This window comes from Crinia signifera, chromosome 8, assembly GCF_055691185.1.
Source record: "Crinia signifera chromosome 8, ASM5569118v1, whole genome shotgun sequence".
Classification (NCBI taxonomy): domain Eukaryota; kingdom Metazoa; phylum Chordata; class Amphibia; order Anura; family Myobatrachidae; genus Crinia; species Crinia signifera.
In genome coordinates, this window is record NC_139224.1 from 75,396,533 (window position 1) to 75,409,841 (window position 13,309).

Here is a 13,309-nt window from a genome sequence, read left to right on the forward strand (position 1 = left end):
GCAGCTAAACAGTGTCGAACCTCTTTAGTAGTTTAATTTGAGACCACCTGCTAATATTATGTCATGTAGGTCTTTTTACATTACCAACACATGATTTTTTTCAGTAAGCAAATACAGTTAGGAAACTTTTATATTAGCTTACCTGGTTATAGAAGTAGAAGAGGGCAAAAAAGTGGTGCAATCTCACCTACAGCCATACCACATTGGATACGCCCAATCTCGTCTGATCTTGGAAGCTAAGCAGTGTTGGGCCTGGTTAGTACTTGGGTGGAAGACCACATGGGAACACCAGGTGCTGTAGGTTTTTTCCCATTACTGGCAAATTGTTTTTATTCTCTAGCTATTTAAATTGGAAACTTTTTTTTTTATTGCCAGTACAGTTATTTGGGAGAGGTCAAACAGACACAATAGCCATCACCTAAACACTTACCACACTGTTTCGTCCCAATTCCAACTGCTTTTGGTAGCTAAACAGTGTTGAGCCTCTTTAGTAGTTTAATTTGAGACCACCTGCTAATATTATGTCTTGTAGGTCTTTTTACATTACCAACACATGATTTTTTTCAGTAAGCCAATATAGTTAGGAAACTTTTTTATTAGCTTACCTGGTTATAGAAGTAGAAGAGGGCAAAAAAGTGCCTGTATGTCACCTACAGCCATACCACATTGAATGTGCCCAATCTCATCTGATCTTGGAAGCTAAGCAGTGTTGGGCCTGGTTAGTACTTGGGTGGGAGACCACATGGGAACACCAGGTGCTGTAGGTTTTTTCCCATTACTGGCAAATTGTTTTTATTCTCTAGCTATTTAAATTGGAAACTTTTTCTTTTTATTGCCAATACAGACATTTGGGAGAGGTCAAACAGACACAATAGCCATCACCTAAAAACTTACCACACTGTTTAGGCCCAATTCCAACTGCTTTTGGCAGCTAAACAGTGTTGAGCCTCTTTAGTAGTTTAATTTGAGACCACCTGCTAATATCATGTCCTGTAGGTCTTTTTACATTACCAACACATGATTTTTTTCAGTAAGCCAATACAGTTAGGAAACTTTTTTATTAGCTTACCTGGTTATAGAAGTAGAAGAGGACAATAAAGTGCCTGTATCTCACCTACAGCCATACCACATTGGATACGCCCAATCTCGTCTGATCTTGGAAGCTAAGCAGTGTTGGGCCTGGTTAGTACTTTGGTGGGAGACCACATGGGAACACCAGGTGCTGTAGGTTTTTCCCATTACTGGCAAATTGTTTTTATTCTCTAGTTTTTTAAATTGGAAACTTTTTTCTCTTTATTGCCAGTACAGACATTTGGAAAAGGTCAAAAAGATACAATAGCCATCACCTAAAAACTTACCACACTGTTTAGGACCAATTCCAACTGCTTTTGGCAGCTAAACAGTGTTATGCCTCTTTAGTAGTTTAATTTGAGACCACCTGCTAATATCATTTCCTCTAGGTATTTTTACATTACCAACACATGATTTTTTTCAGTAAGCCAATACAGTTAGGAAACTTTTTTATTAGCTTACCTGGTTATAGAAGTATAAGAGGGCAAAAAAGTGCCTCTATCTCACCTACAGCCATACCACATTGGATACGCCCAATCTCGTCTGATCTTGGAAGCTAAGCAGTGTTGGGCCTGGTTAGTTCTTGGGTGGGAGACCACATGGGAACACCAGGTGCTGTAGGTTTTTTCCCATTACTGGCAAATTATTTTTATTCTCTAGCTATTTAAATTGGAAACGTTTTCTTTTTATTGCCAATACAGAGATTTGGGAGAGGTCAAACAGACACAATAGCCATCACCTAAAGACTTACCACACTGTTTCGTCCCAATTCCAACTGCTTTTGGCAGCTAAACAGTGTTGAGCCTCTTTAGTAGTTTAATTTGAGACCACCTGCTAATATTATGTCCTGTAGGTCTTTTTACATTACCAACACATGATTTTTTTCAGTAAGCAAATACAGTTAGGAAACTTTTATATTAGCTTACCTGGTTATAGAAGTAGAAGAGGGCAAAAAAGTGCCTGTGTGTCACCTACAGCCATACCACATTGGATACGCCCAATCTCGTCTGATCTTGGAAGCTAAGCAGTGTTGGGCCTGGTTAGTACTTGGGTGGGAGACCACATGGGAACACCAGGTGCTGTAGGTTTTTTCCCATTACTGGCAAATTGTTTTTATTCTCTAGCTATTTAAATTGGAAACTTTTTCTTTTTATTGCCAATACAGAGATTTGGGAGAGGTCAAACAGACACAATAGCCATCACCTAAAGACTTACCACACTGTTTTGGCCCAATTCCAACTGCTTTTGGCAGCTAAACAGTGTTGAGCCTCTTTAGTAGTTTAATTTGAGACCACATGCTAATATCATGTCCTGTAGGTCTATTTACATTACCAACACATGATTTTTTTTAGTAAGCCAATACAGTTAGGAAACTTTTTTATTAGCTTACCTGGTTATAGAAGTAGAAGAGGACAAAAAAGTGCCTGTATCTCACCTACAGTCATACCACGTTTAATACACCCAATCTCATCTGATCTTGGAAGCTAAGCAGTGTTGGGCCTGGTTAGTACTTGGGTGGGAGACCACATGGGAACACCAGGTGCTGTAGCTTTTTTCCCATTACTGGCAAATTGTTTTTATTCTCTAGCTATTTAAATTGGAAACTTTATCTTTTTATTGCCTATACAGACATTTGGGAGAGCTCAAACAGACACAATAGCCATCACCTAAAGACTTACCACACTGTTTCGGCCCAATTCCAACTGCTTTTGGCAGCAAAACAGTGTCGAGCCTCTTTAGTAGTTTAATTTGAGACCACCTGCTAATATTATGTCCTGTAGGTCTTTTTACATTACCAACACATGATTTTTTTCAGTAAGCAAATACAGTTAGGAAACTTTTATATTAGCTTACCTGGTTATAGAAGTAGAAGAGGGCAAAAAAGTGCCTGTATGTCACCTACAGCCATACCACATTGGATACGCCCAATCTCGTCTGGTCTTGGACGCTAAGCAGTGTTGGGCCTGGTTAGTACTTGGGTGAGAGACCACATGGGAACACCAGGTGCTGTAGGTTTTTTTCCCATTACTGGCAAATTGTTTTTATTCTCTAGCTATTTAAATTGGAAAGTTTATCTTTTTATTGCCAATACAGACATTTGGGAGAGGTCAAACAGACACAATAGCCATCACCTAAAGACTTACCACACTGTTTCGGCCCAATTCCAACTGCTTTTGGCAGCTAAACAGTGTTGAGCCTCTTTAGTAGTTTAATTTGAGACCACCTGCTAATATTATGTCCTATAGGTCTTTTTACATTACCAACACATGATTTTTTTCAGTAAGCCAATACAGTTAGGAAACTTGTTTATTAGCTTACCTGGTTATAGAAGTAGAAGAGGGCAAAAAAGTGCCTGTATCTCACCTACAGCCATACCACATTGAATACACCCAATCTCGTATGATCTTGGAAGCTAAGCAGTGATGGGCCTGGTTAGTACTTGGGTGGGAGACCACATGGGAACACAAGGTGCTGTAGGTTTTTTCCCATTACTGGCAAATTGTTTTTATTCTCTAGCTATTTAAATTGGAAACTTTTTTTTTTATTGCCAGTACAGACATTTGGGAGAGGTCAAACAGACACAATAGCCATCACCTAAACACTTACCACACTGTTTCGTCCCAATTCCAACTGCTTTTGGCAGCTAAACAGTGTTGAGCCTCTTTAGTAGTTTAATTTGAGACCACCTGCTAATATTATGTCTTGTAGGTCTTTTTACATTACCAACACATGATTTTTTTCAGTAAGCCAATATAGTTAGGAAACTTTTTTATTAGCTTACCTGGTTATAGAAGTAGAAGAGGGCAAAAAAGTGCCTGTATGTCACCTACAGCCATACCACATTGGATGTGCCCAATCTCATCTGATCTTGGAAGCTAAGCAGTGTTGGGCCTGGTTAGTACTTGGGTGGGAGACCACATGGGAACACCAGGTGCTGTAGGTTTTTTCCCATTACTGGCAAATTGTTTTTATTCTCTAGCTATTTAAATTGGAAACTTTTTCTTTTTATTGCCAATACAGACATTTGGGAGAGGTCAAACAGACACAATAGCCATCACCTAAAGACTTACCACACTGTTTCGGCCAAATTCCAACTGCTTTTGGCAGCTAAACAGTGTTGAGCCTCTTTAGTAGTTTAATTTGAGACCACCTGCTAATATTATGTCCTGTAGGTCTTTTTACATTACCAACACATGATTTTTTTCAGTAAGCCAATACAATTAGGAAACTTTTTTATTAGCTTCCTGGTTATAGAAGTAGAAGAGGGCAAAAAAGTACCCGCACCTCACCTACAGCCATACCGCATTGGATACGCTAAATCTCGTCTGATCTTGGAAGCTAAGCAGTGTTGGGCCTGGTTAGTACTTAGGTGGGAGACCACATGGGATTACCAGGTGCTATAGGATTTTTCCCATTACTGGCAAATTGTTTTTATTCTCTAGCTATTTAAATTGGAAACTTTTTTTTTATTGCCAGTACAGACATTTGGAAGAGGTCAAACAGACACAATAGCCATCACCTAAAAACTTACCACACTGTTTAGGCCCAATTCCAACTGCTTTTGGCAGCTAAACAGTGTTGAGCCTCATTAGTAGTTTAATTTGAGACCACCTGCTAATATCATGTCCTGTAGGTCTTTTTACATTACCAACACATGATTTTTTTCAGTAAGCCAATACAGTTAGGAAACTTTTTTATTAGCTTACCTGGTTATAGAAGTAGAAGAGTACAATAAAGTGCCTGTATCTCACCTACAGCCATACCACATTGGATACGCCCAATCTCGTCTGATCTTGGAAGCTAAGCAGTGTTGGGCCTGGTTAGTACTTGGGTGGGAGACCACATGGTAACACCAGGTGCTGTAGGTTTTTCCCATTACTGGCAAATTGTTTTTATTCTCTAGTTTTTTAAATTGGAAACTTTTTTCTCTTTATTGCCAGTACAGACATTTGGAAAAGGTCAAAAAGATAAATATAGCCATCACCTAAAAACTTACCACACTGTTTAGGCCCAATTCCAACTGCTTTTGGCAGCTAAACAGTGTTGAGCCTCTTTAGTAGTTTAATTTGAGACCACCTGCTAATATTATTTCCTGTAGGTCTTTTTACATTACCAACACATGATTTTTTTCAGAAAGCCAATACAGTTAGGAAACTTTTTTATTAGCTTACCTGGTTATAGAAGTATAAGAGGGCAAAAAAGTGCCTCTATCTCACCTACAGCCATACCACATTGGATACGCCCAATCTCATCTGATCTTGGAAGCTAAGCAGTGTTGGGCCTGGTTAGTACTTGGGTGGGAGACCACATGGGAACACCAGGTGCTGTAGCTTTTTTCCCATTACTGGCAAATTGTTTTTATTCTCTAGCTATTTAAATTGGAAACTTTATCTTTTTATTGCCTATACAGACATTTGGGAGAGCTCAAACAGACACAATAGCCATCACCTAAAGACTTACCACACTGTTTCGGCCCAATTCCAACTGCTTTTGGCAGCAAAACAGTGTCGAGCCTCTTTAGTAGTTTAATTTGAGACCACCTGCTAATATTATGTCCTGTAGGTCTTTTTACATTACCAACACATGATTTTTTTCAGTAAGCAAATACAGTTAGGAAACTTTTATATTAGCTTACCTGGTTATAGAAGTAGAAGAGGGCAAAAAAGTGCCTGTATGTCACCTACAGCCATACCACATTGGATACGCCCAATCTCGTCTGGTCTTGGACGCTAAGCAGTGTTGGGCCTGGTTAGTACTTGGGTGAGAGACCACATGGGAACACCAGGTGCTGTAGGTTTTTTTCCCATTACTGGCAAATTGTTTTTATTCTCTAGCTATTTAAATTGGAAACTTTATCTTTTTATTGCCAATACAGACATTTGGGAGAGGTCAAACAGACACAATAGCCATCACCTAAAGACTTACCACACTGTTTCGGCCCAATTCCAACTGCTTTTGGCAGCTAAACAGTGTTGAGCCTCTTTAGTAGTTTAATTTGAGACCACCTGCTAATATTATGTCCTATAGGTCTTTTTACATTACCAACACATGATTTTTTTCAGTAAGCCAATACAGTTAGGAAACTTGTTTATTAGCTTACCTGGTTATAGAAGTAGAAGAGGGCAAAAAAGTGCCTGTATCTCACCTACAGCCATACCACATTGGATACACCCAATCTCGTATGATCTTGGAAGCTAAGCAGTGATGGGCCTGGTTAGTACTTGGGTGGGAGACCACATGGGAACACAAGGTGCTGTAGGTTTTTTCCCATTACTGGCAAATTGTTTTTATTCTCTAGCTATTTAAATTGGAAACTTTTTTTTTTATTGCCAGTACAGACATTTGGGAGAGGTCAAACAGACACAATAGCCATCACCTAAACACTTACCACACTGTTTCGTCCCAATTCCAACTGCTTTTGGCAGCTAAACAGTGTTGAGCCTCTTTAGTAGTTTAATTTGAGACCACCTGCTAATATTATGTCTTGTAGGTCTTTTTACATTACCAACACATGATTTTTTTCAGTAAGCCAATGTAGTTAGGAAACTTTTTTATTAGCTTACCTGGTTATAGAAGTAGAAGAGGGCAAAAAAGTGCCTGTATGTCACCTACAGCCATACCACATTGGATGTGCCCAATCTCATCTGATCTTGGAAGCTAAGCAGTGTTGGGCCTGGTTAGTACTTGGGTGGGAGACCACATGGGAACACCAGGTGCTGTAGGTTTTTTCCCATTACTGGCAAATTGTTTTTATTCTCTAGCTATTTAAATTGGAAACTTTTTCTTTTTATTGCCAATACAGACATTTGGGAGAGGTCAAACAGACACAATAGCCATCACCTAAAGACTTACCACACTGTTTCGGCCAAATTCCAACTGCTTTTGGCAGCTAAACAGTGTTGAGCCTCTTTAGTAGTTTAATTTGAGACCACCTGCTAATATTATGTCCTGTAGGTCTTTTTACATTACCAACACATGATTTTTTTCAGTAAGCCAATACAATTAGGAAACTTTTTTATTAGCTTCCTGGTTATAGAAGTAGAAGAGGGCAAAAAAGTACCCGCACCTCACCTACAGCCATACCGCATTGGATACGCTAAATCTCGTCTGATCTTGGAAGCTAAGCAGTGTTGGGCCTGGTTAGTACTTAGGTGGGAGACCACATGGGATTACCAGGTGCTATAGGTTTTTTCCCATTACTGGCAAATTGTTTTTATTCTCTAGCTATTTAAATTGGAAACTTTTTTTTTATTGCCAGTACAGACATTTGGAAGAGGTCAAACAGACACAATAGCCATCACCTAAAAACTTACCACACTGTTTAGGCCCAATTCCAACTGCTTTTGGCAGCTAAACAGTGTTGAGCCTCTTTAGTAGTTTAATTTGAGACCACCTGCTAATATCATGTCCTGTAGGTCTTTTTACATTACCAACACATGATTTTTTTCAGTAAGCCAATACAGTTAGGAAACTTTTTTATTAGCTTACCTGGTTATAGAAGTAGAAGAGTACAATAAAGTGCCTGTATCTCACCTACAGCCATACCACATTGGATACGCCCAATCTCGTCTGATCTTGGAAGCTAAGCAGTGTTGGGCCTGGTTAGTACTTGGGTGGGAGACCACATGGTAACACCAGGTGCTGTAGGTTTTTCCCATTACTGGCAAATTGTTTTTATTCTCTAGTTTTTTAAATTGGAAACTTTTTTCTCTTTATTGCCAGTACAGACATTTGGAAAAGGTCAAAAAGATAAATATAGCCATCACCTAAAAACTTACCACACTGTTTAGGCCCAATTCCAACTGCTTTTGGCAGCTAAACAGTGTTGAGCCTCTTTAGTAGTTTAATTTGAGACCACCTGCTAATATTATTTCCTGTAGGTCTTTTTACATTACCAACACATGATTTTTTTCAGAAAGCCAATACAGTTAGGAAACTTTTTTATTAGCTTACCTGGTTATAGAAGTATAAGAGGGCAAAAAAGTGCCTCTATCTCACCTACAGCCATACCACATTGGATACGCCCAATCTCGTCTGATCTTGGAAGCTAAGCAGTGTTGGGCCTGGTTAGTTCTTGGGTGGGAGACCACATGGGAACACCAGGTGCTGTAGGTTTTTTCCCATTACTGGCAAATTATTTTTATTCTCTAGCTATTTAAATTGGAAACGTTTTCTTTTTATTGCCAATACAGAGATTTGGGAGAGGTCAAACAGACACAATAGCCATCACCTAAAGACTTACCACACTGTTTCGTCCCAATTCCAACTGCTTTTGGCAGCTAAACAGTGTTGAGCCTCTTTAGTAGTTTAATTTGAGACCACCTGCTAATATTATGTCCTGTAGGTCTTTTTACATTACCAACACATGATTTTTTTCAGTAAGCCAATATAGTTAGGAAACTTTTTTATTAGCTTCTGGTTATAGAAGTAGAAGAGGGCAAAAAAGTGCCTGTATCTCACCTACAGCCATACCACATTGGATACGGCCAATCTCATCTGATCTTGGAAGCTAAGCAGTGTTGGGCCTGGTTAGTACCTGGGTGGGAGACCACATGTGAACACCAGGTGCTGTAGGATTTTTCCAATTACTGGCAAATTGTTTTTATTCTCTAGCTATTTAAATTGGAAACTTTTTCTTTTCATTGCCAATACAGAGATTTTGGAGAGGTCAAACAGACACAATAGCCATCACCTAAAGACTTACCACACTGTTTCGGCCCAATTCCAACTGCTTTTGGCAGCTAAACAGTGTTGAGCCTCTTTAGTAGTTTAATTTGAGACCACCTGCTAATATCATGTCCTGTAGGTCTTTTTACATTACCAACACATGATTTTTTTCAGTAAGCCAATACAGTTAGGAAACTTTTTTATTAGCTTACCTGGTTATAGAAGTAGAAGAGGGCAAAAAAGTGCCTGTATCTCACCTACAGCCATACCACATTGGATACGCCCAATCTCGTCTGATCTTGGAAGCTAAGCAGTGATGGGCCTGGTTAGTACTTGGGTGGGAGACCACATGGGAACACCAGGTGCTGTAGGTTTTTTCCCATTACTGGCAAATTGTTTTTATTCTCTAGCTATTTAAATTGGAAACTTTTTTTTTTATTGCCAGTACAGACATTTGGGAGAGGTCAAACAGACACAATAGCCATCACCTAAACACTTACCACACTGTTTCGTCCCAATTCCAACTGCTTTTGGCAGCTAAACAGTGTTGAGCCTCTTTAGTAGTTTAATTTGAGACCACCTGCTAATATTATGTCTTGTAGGTGTTTTTACATTACCAACACATGATTTTTTTCAGTAAGCCAATATAGTTAGGAAACTTTTTTATTAGCTTACCTGGTTATAGAAGTAGAAGAGGGCAAAAAAGTGCCTGTATGTCACCTACAGCCATACCACATTGGATGTGCCCAATCTCATCTGATCTTGGAAGCTAAGCAGTGTTGGGCCTGGTTAGTACTTGGGTGGGAGACCACATGGGAACACCAGGTGCTGTAGGTTTTTTCCCATTACTGGCAAATTGTTTTTATTCTCTAGCTATTTAAATTGGAAACTTTTTCTTTTTATTGCCAATACAGAGATTTGGGAGAGGTCAAACAGACACAATAGCCATCACCTAAAGACTTACCACACTGTTTAGGCCCAATTCCAACTGCTTTTGGCAGCTAAACAGTGTTGAGCCTCTTTAGTAGTTTAATTTGAGACCACCTGCTAATATCATGTCCTGTAGGTCTTTTTACATTACCAACACATGATTTTTTTCAGTAAGCCAATACAATTAGGAAACTTTTTTATTAGCTTCCTGGTTATAGAAGTAGAAGAGGGCAAAAAAGTGCCTGCACCTCACCTACAGCCATACCGCATTGGATACGCTAAATCTCGTCTGATCTTGGAAGCTAAGCAGTGTTGGGGCTGGTTAGTACTTAGGTGGGAGACCACATGGGATTACCAGGTGCTATAGGTTTTTTCCCATTACTGGCAAATTGTTTTTATTCTCTAGCTATTTAAATTGGAAACTTTTTTTTTATTGCCAGTACAGACATTTGGAAGAGGTCAAACAGACACAATAGCCATCACCTAAAAACTTACCACACTGTTTAGGCCCAATTCCAACTGCTTTTGGCAGCTAAACAGTGTTGAGCCTCTTTAGTAGTTTAATTTGAGACCACCTGCTAATATCATGTCCTGTAGGTCTTTTTACATTACCAACACATGATTTTTTTCAGTAAGCCAATACAGTTAGGAAACTTTTTTATTAGCTTACCTGGCTATAGAAGTAGAAGAGGACAAAAAAGTGCCTGTATCTCACCTACAGCCATACCACATTGGATACGCCCAATCTCGTCTGATCTTGGAAGCTAAGCAGTGATGGGCCTGGTTAGTACTTGGGTGGGAGACCACATGGGAACACCAGGTGCTGTAGGTTTTTTCCCATTACTGGCAAATTGTTTTTATTCTCTAGCTATTTAAATTGGAAACTTTTTTTTTTATTGCCAGTACAGACATTTGGGAGAGGTCAAACAGACACAATAGCCATCACCTAAACACTTACCACACTGTTTCGTCCCAATTCCAACTGCTTTTGGCAGCTAAACAGTGTTGAGCCTCTTTAGTAGTTTAATTTGAGACCACCTGCTAATATTATGTCTTGTAGGTGTTTTTACATTACCAACACATGATTTTTTTCAGTAAGCCAATATAGTTAGGAAACTTTTTTATTAGCTTACCTGGTTATAGAAGTAGAAGAGGGCAAAAAAGTGCCTGTATGTCACCTACAGCCATACCACATTGGATGTGCCCAATCTCATCTGATCTTGGAAGCTAAGCAGTGTTGGGCCTGGTTAGTACTTGGGTGGGAGACCACATGGGAACACCAGGTGCTGTAGGTTTTTTCCCATTACTGGCAAATTGTTTTTATTCTCTAGCTATTTAAATTGGAAACTTTTTCTTTTTATTGCCAATACAGAGATTTGGGAGAGGTCAAACAGACACAATAGCCATCACCTAAAGACTTACCACACTGTTTAGGCCCAATTCCAACTGCTTTTGGCAGCTAAACAGTGTTGAGCCTCTTTAGTAGTTTAATTTGAGACCACCTGCTAATATCATGTCCTGTAGGTCTTTTTACATTACCAACACATGATTTTTTTCAGTAAGCCAATACAATTAGGAAACTTTTTTATTAGCTTCCTGGTTATAGAAGTAGAAGAGGGCAAAAAAGTGCCTGCACCTCACCTACAGCCATACCGCATTGGATACGCTAAATCTCGTCTGATCTTGGAAGCTAAGCAGTGTTGGGGCTGGTTAGTACTTAGGTGGGAGACCACATGGGATTACCAGGTGCTATAGGTTTTTTCCCATTACTGGCAAATTGTTTTTATTCTCTAGCTATTTAAATTGGAAACTTTTTTTTTATTGCCAGTACAGACATTTGGAAGAGGTCAAACAGACACAATAGCCATCACCTAAAAACTTACCACACTGTTTAGGCCCAATTCCAACTGCTTTTGGCAGCTAAACAGTGTTGAGCCTCTTTAGTAGTTTAATTTGAGACCACCTGCTAATATCATGTCCTGTAGGTCTTTTTACATTACCAACACATGATTTTTTTCAGTAAGCCAATACAGTTAGGAAACTTTTTTATTAGCTTACCTGGTTATAGAAGTAGAAGAGTACAATAAAGTGCCTGTATCTCACCTACAGCCATACCACATTGGATACGCCCAATCTCGTCTGATCTTGGAAGCTAAGCAGTGTTGGGCCTGGTTAGTACTTGGGTGGGAGACCACATGGTAACACCAGGTGCTGTAGGTTTTTCCCATTACTGGCAAATTGTTTTTATTCTCTAGTTTTTTAAATTGGAAACTTTTTTCTCTTTATTGCCAGTACAGACATTTGGAAAAGGTCAAAAAGATAAATATAGCCATCACCTAAAAACTTACCACACTGTTTAGGCCCAATTCCAACTGCTTTTGGCAGCTAAACAGTGTTGAGCCTCTTTAGTAGTTTAATTTGAGACCACCTGCTAATATTATTTCCTGTAGGTCTTTTTACATTACCAACACATGATTTTTTTCAGAAAGCCAATACAGTTAGGAAACTTTTTTATTAGCTTACCTGGTTATAGAAGTATAAGAGGGCAAAAAAGTGCCTCTATCTCACCTACAGCCATACCACATTGGATACGCCCAATCTCGTCTGATCTTGGAAGCTAAGCAGTGTTGGGCCTGGTTAGTTCTTGGGTGGGAGACCACATGGGAACACCAGGTGCTGTAGGTTTTTTCCCATTACTGGCAAATTATTTTTATTCTCTAGCTATTTAAATTGGAAACGTTTTCTTTTTATTGCCAATACAGAGATTTGGGAGAGGTCAAACAGACACAATAGCCATCACCTAAAGACTTACCACACTGTTTCGTCCCAATTCCAACTGCTTTTGGCAGCTAAACAGTGTTGAGCCTCTTTAGTAGTTTAATTTGAGACCACCTGCTAATATTATGTCCTGTAGGTCTTTTTACATTACCAACACATGATTTTTTTCAGTAAGCCAATATAGTTAGGAAACTTTTTTATTAGCTTCTGGTTATAGAAGTAGAAGAGGGCAAAAAAGTGCCTGTATCTCACCTACAGCCATACCACATTGGATACGGCCAATCTCATCTGATCTTGGAAGCTAAGCAGTGTTGGGCCTGGTTAGTACCTGGGTGGGAGACCACATGTGAACACCAGGTGCTGTAGGATTTTTCCAATTACTGGCAAATTGTTTTTATTCTCTAGCTATTTAAATTGGAAACTTTTTCTTTTCATTGCCAATACAGAGATTTTGGAGAGGTCAAACAGACACAATAGCCATCACCTAAAGACTTACCACACTGTTTCGGCCCAATTCCAACTGCTTTTGGCAGCTAAACAGTGTTGAGCCTCTTTAGTAGTTTAATTTGAGACCACCTGCTAATATCATGTCCTGTAGGTCTTTTTACATTACCAACACATGATTTTTTTCAGTAAGCCAATACAGTTAGGAAACTTTTTTATTAGCTTACCTGGTTATAGAAGTAGAAGAGGGCAAAAAAGTGCCTGTATCTCACCTACAGCCATACCACATTGGATACGCCCAATCTCGTCTGATCTTGGAAGCTAAGCAGTGATGGGCCTGGTTAGTACTTGGGTGGGAGACCACATGGGAACACCAGGTGCTGTAGGTTTTTTCCCATTACTGGCAAATTGTTTTTAT

At 39.3% G+C, this 13,309-nt stretch overlaps 25 non-coding genes and 4 pseudogenes across 25 annotated transcripts; all 29 read left to right on the plus strand.

The window, feature by feature from the left end:
- Positions 1 to 185: 185 nt before the first annotated feature.
- On the plus strand, positions 186 to 304 carry LOC146031373 (5S ribosomal RNA). Its single transcript, XR_014456841.1, has one exon. It is a non-coding gene; the product is annotated as a 5S ribosomal RNA (ribosomal RNA).
- A 344-nt stretch (positions 305 to 648) lies between these two features.
- On the plus strand, positions 649 to 767 carry LOC146030300 (5S ribosomal RNA). The gene has a single exon (XR_014455797.1). It is a non-coding gene; the product is annotated as a 5S ribosomal RNA (ribosomal RNA).
- Positions 768 to 1,112: 345 nt separating this feature from the next.
- LOC146030485 (5S ribosomal RNA) lies at positions 1,113 to 1,231 on the plus strand. Its single transcript, XR_014455978.1, has one exon. It is a non-coding gene; the product is annotated as a 5S ribosomal RNA (ribosomal RNA).
- Positions 1,232 to 1,576: 345 nt separating this feature from the next.
- LOC146032093 (5S ribosomal RNA) lies at positions 1,577 to 1,695 on the plus strand. Its single transcript, XR_014457538.1, has one exon. It is a non-coding gene; the product is annotated as a 5S ribosomal RNA (ribosomal RNA).
- Positions 1,696 to 2,040: 345 nt separating this feature from the next.
- On the plus strand, positions 2,041 to 2,159 carry LOC146030281 (5S ribosomal RNA). The gene has a single exon (XR_014455779.1). It is a non-coding gene; the product is annotated as a 5S ribosomal RNA (ribosomal RNA).
- Positions 2,160 to 2,504: 345 nt separating this feature from the next.
- Positions 2,505 to 2,623, plus strand: LOC146033005 (5S ribosomal RNA). The gene has a single exon (XR_014458416.1). It is a non-coding gene; the product is annotated as a 5S ribosomal RNA (ribosomal RNA).
- A 345-nt stretch (positions 2,624 to 2,968) lies between these two features.
- LOC146034778 (5S ribosomal RNA) lies at positions 2,969 to 3,087 on the plus strand. Its single transcript, XR_014460181.1, has one exon. It is a non-coding gene; the product is annotated as a 5S ribosomal RNA (ribosomal RNA).
- Positions 3,088 to 3,433: 346 nt separating this feature from the next.
- On the plus strand, positions 3,434 to 3,552 carry LOC146033676 (5S ribosomal RNA). Its single transcript, XR_014459084.1, has one exon. It is a non-coding gene; the product is annotated as a 5S ribosomal RNA (ribosomal RNA).
- A 344-nt stretch (positions 3,553 to 3,896) lies between these two features.
- Positions 3,897 to 4,015, plus strand: LOC146030311 (5S ribosomal RNA). Its single transcript, XR_014455810.1, has one exon. It is a non-coding gene; the product is annotated as a 5S ribosomal RNA (ribosomal RNA).
- Positions 4,016 to 4,359: 344 nt separating this feature from the next.
- Positions 4,360 to 4,478, plus strand: LOC146028716 (5S ribosomal RNA; annotated as a pseudogene).
- Positions 4,479 to 4,821: 343 nt separating this feature from the next.
- Positions 4,822 to 4,940, plus strand: LOC146032722 (5S ribosomal RNA). Its single transcript, XR_014458144.1, has one exon. It is a non-coding gene; the product is annotated as a 5S ribosomal RNA (ribosomal RNA).
- Positions 4,941 to 5,286: 346 nt separating this feature from the next.
- Positions 5,287 to 5,405, plus strand: LOC146031424 (5S ribosomal RNA). The gene has a single exon (XR_014456892.1). It is a non-coding gene; the product is annotated as a 5S ribosomal RNA (ribosomal RNA).
- A 345-nt stretch (positions 5,406 to 5,750) lies between these two features.
- Positions 5,751 to 5,869, plus strand: LOC146034779 (5S ribosomal RNA). Its single transcript, XR_014460182.1, has one exon. It is a non-coding gene; the product is annotated as a 5S ribosomal RNA (ribosomal RNA).
- A 346-nt stretch (positions 5,870 to 6,215) lies between these two features.
- LOC146033688 (5S ribosomal RNA) lies at positions 6,216 to 6,334 on the plus strand. Its single transcript, XR_014459096.1, has one exon. It is a non-coding gene; the product is annotated as a 5S ribosomal RNA (ribosomal RNA).
- Positions 6,335 to 6,678: 344 nt separating this feature from the next.
- Positions 6,679 to 6,797, plus strand: LOC146030313 (5S ribosomal RNA). Its single transcript, XR_014455811.1, has one exon. It is a non-coding gene; the product is annotated as a 5S ribosomal RNA (ribosomal RNA).
- Positions 6,798 to 7,141: 344 nt separating this feature from the next.
- Positions 7,142 to 7,260, plus strand: LOC146028360 (5S ribosomal RNA; annotated as a pseudogene).
- A 343-nt stretch (positions 7,261 to 7,603) lies between these two features.
- On the plus strand, positions 7,604 to 7,722 carry LOC146032723 (5S ribosomal RNA). The gene has a single exon (XR_014458145.1). It is a non-coding gene; the product is annotated as a 5S ribosomal RNA (ribosomal RNA).
- Positions 7,723 to 8,068: 346 nt separating this feature from the next.
- LOC146032094 (5S ribosomal RNA) lies at positions 8,069 to 8,187 on the plus strand. The gene has a single exon (XR_014457539.1). It is a non-coding gene; the product is annotated as a 5S ribosomal RNA (ribosomal RNA).
- A 343-nt stretch (positions 8,188 to 8,530) lies between these two features.
- On the plus strand, positions 8,531 to 8,649 carry LOC146034607 (5S ribosomal RNA). The gene has a single exon (XR_014460012.1). It is a non-coding gene; the product is annotated as a 5S ribosomal RNA (ribosomal RNA).
- A 345-nt stretch (positions 8,650 to 8,994) lies between these two features.
- On the plus strand, positions 8,995 to 9,113 carry LOC146030867 (5S ribosomal RNA). The gene has a single exon (XR_014456349.1). It is a non-coding gene; the product is annotated as a 5S ribosomal RNA (ribosomal RNA).
- A 344-nt stretch (positions 9,114 to 9,457) lies between these two features.
- LOC146030314 (5S ribosomal RNA) lies at positions 9,458 to 9,576 on the plus strand. Its single transcript, XR_014455812.1, has one exon. It is a non-coding gene; the product is annotated as a 5S ribosomal RNA (ribosomal RNA).
- Positions 9,577 to 9,920: 344 nt separating this feature from the next.
- Positions 9,921 to 10,039, plus strand: LOC146029198 (5S ribosomal RNA; annotated as a pseudogene).
- A 343-nt stretch (positions 10,040 to 10,382) lies between these two features.
- On the plus strand, positions 10,383 to 10,501 carry LOC146030868 (5S ribosomal RNA). Its single transcript, XR_014456350.1, has one exon. It is a non-coding gene; the product is annotated as a 5S ribosomal RNA (ribosomal RNA).
- A 344-nt stretch (positions 10,502 to 10,845) lies between these two features.
- LOC146030315 (5S ribosomal RNA) lies at positions 10,846 to 10,964 on the plus strand. The gene has a single exon (XR_014455813.1). It is a non-coding gene; the product is annotated as a 5S ribosomal RNA (ribosomal RNA).
- A 344-nt stretch (positions 10,965 to 11,308) lies between these two features.
- LOC146029199 (5S ribosomal RNA) lies at positions 11,309 to 11,427 on the plus strand (annotated as a pseudogene).
- Positions 11,428 to 11,770: 343 nt separating this feature from the next.
- LOC146032725 (5S ribosomal RNA) lies at positions 11,771 to 11,889 on the plus strand. Its single transcript, XR_014458147.1, has one exon. It is a non-coding gene; the product is annotated as a 5S ribosomal RNA (ribosomal RNA).
- A 346-nt stretch (positions 11,890 to 12,235) lies between these two features.
- Positions 12,236 to 12,354, plus strand: LOC146032095 (5S ribosomal RNA). Its single transcript, XR_014457540.1, has one exon. It is a non-coding gene; the product is annotated as a 5S ribosomal RNA (ribosomal RNA).
- Positions 12,355 to 12,697: 343 nt separating this feature from the next.
- On the plus strand, positions 12,698 to 12,816 carry LOC146034608 (5S ribosomal RNA). The gene has a single exon (XR_014460013.1). It is a non-coding gene; the product is annotated as a 5S ribosomal RNA (ribosomal RNA).
- Positions 12,817 to 13,161: 345 nt separating this feature from the next.
- On the plus strand, positions 13,162 to 13,280 carry LOC146030869 (5S ribosomal RNA). Its single transcript, XR_014456351.1, has one exon. It is a non-coding gene; the product is annotated as a 5S ribosomal RNA (ribosomal RNA).
- The last annotated feature ends 29 nt before the right edge of the window (positions 13,281 to 13,309 follow it).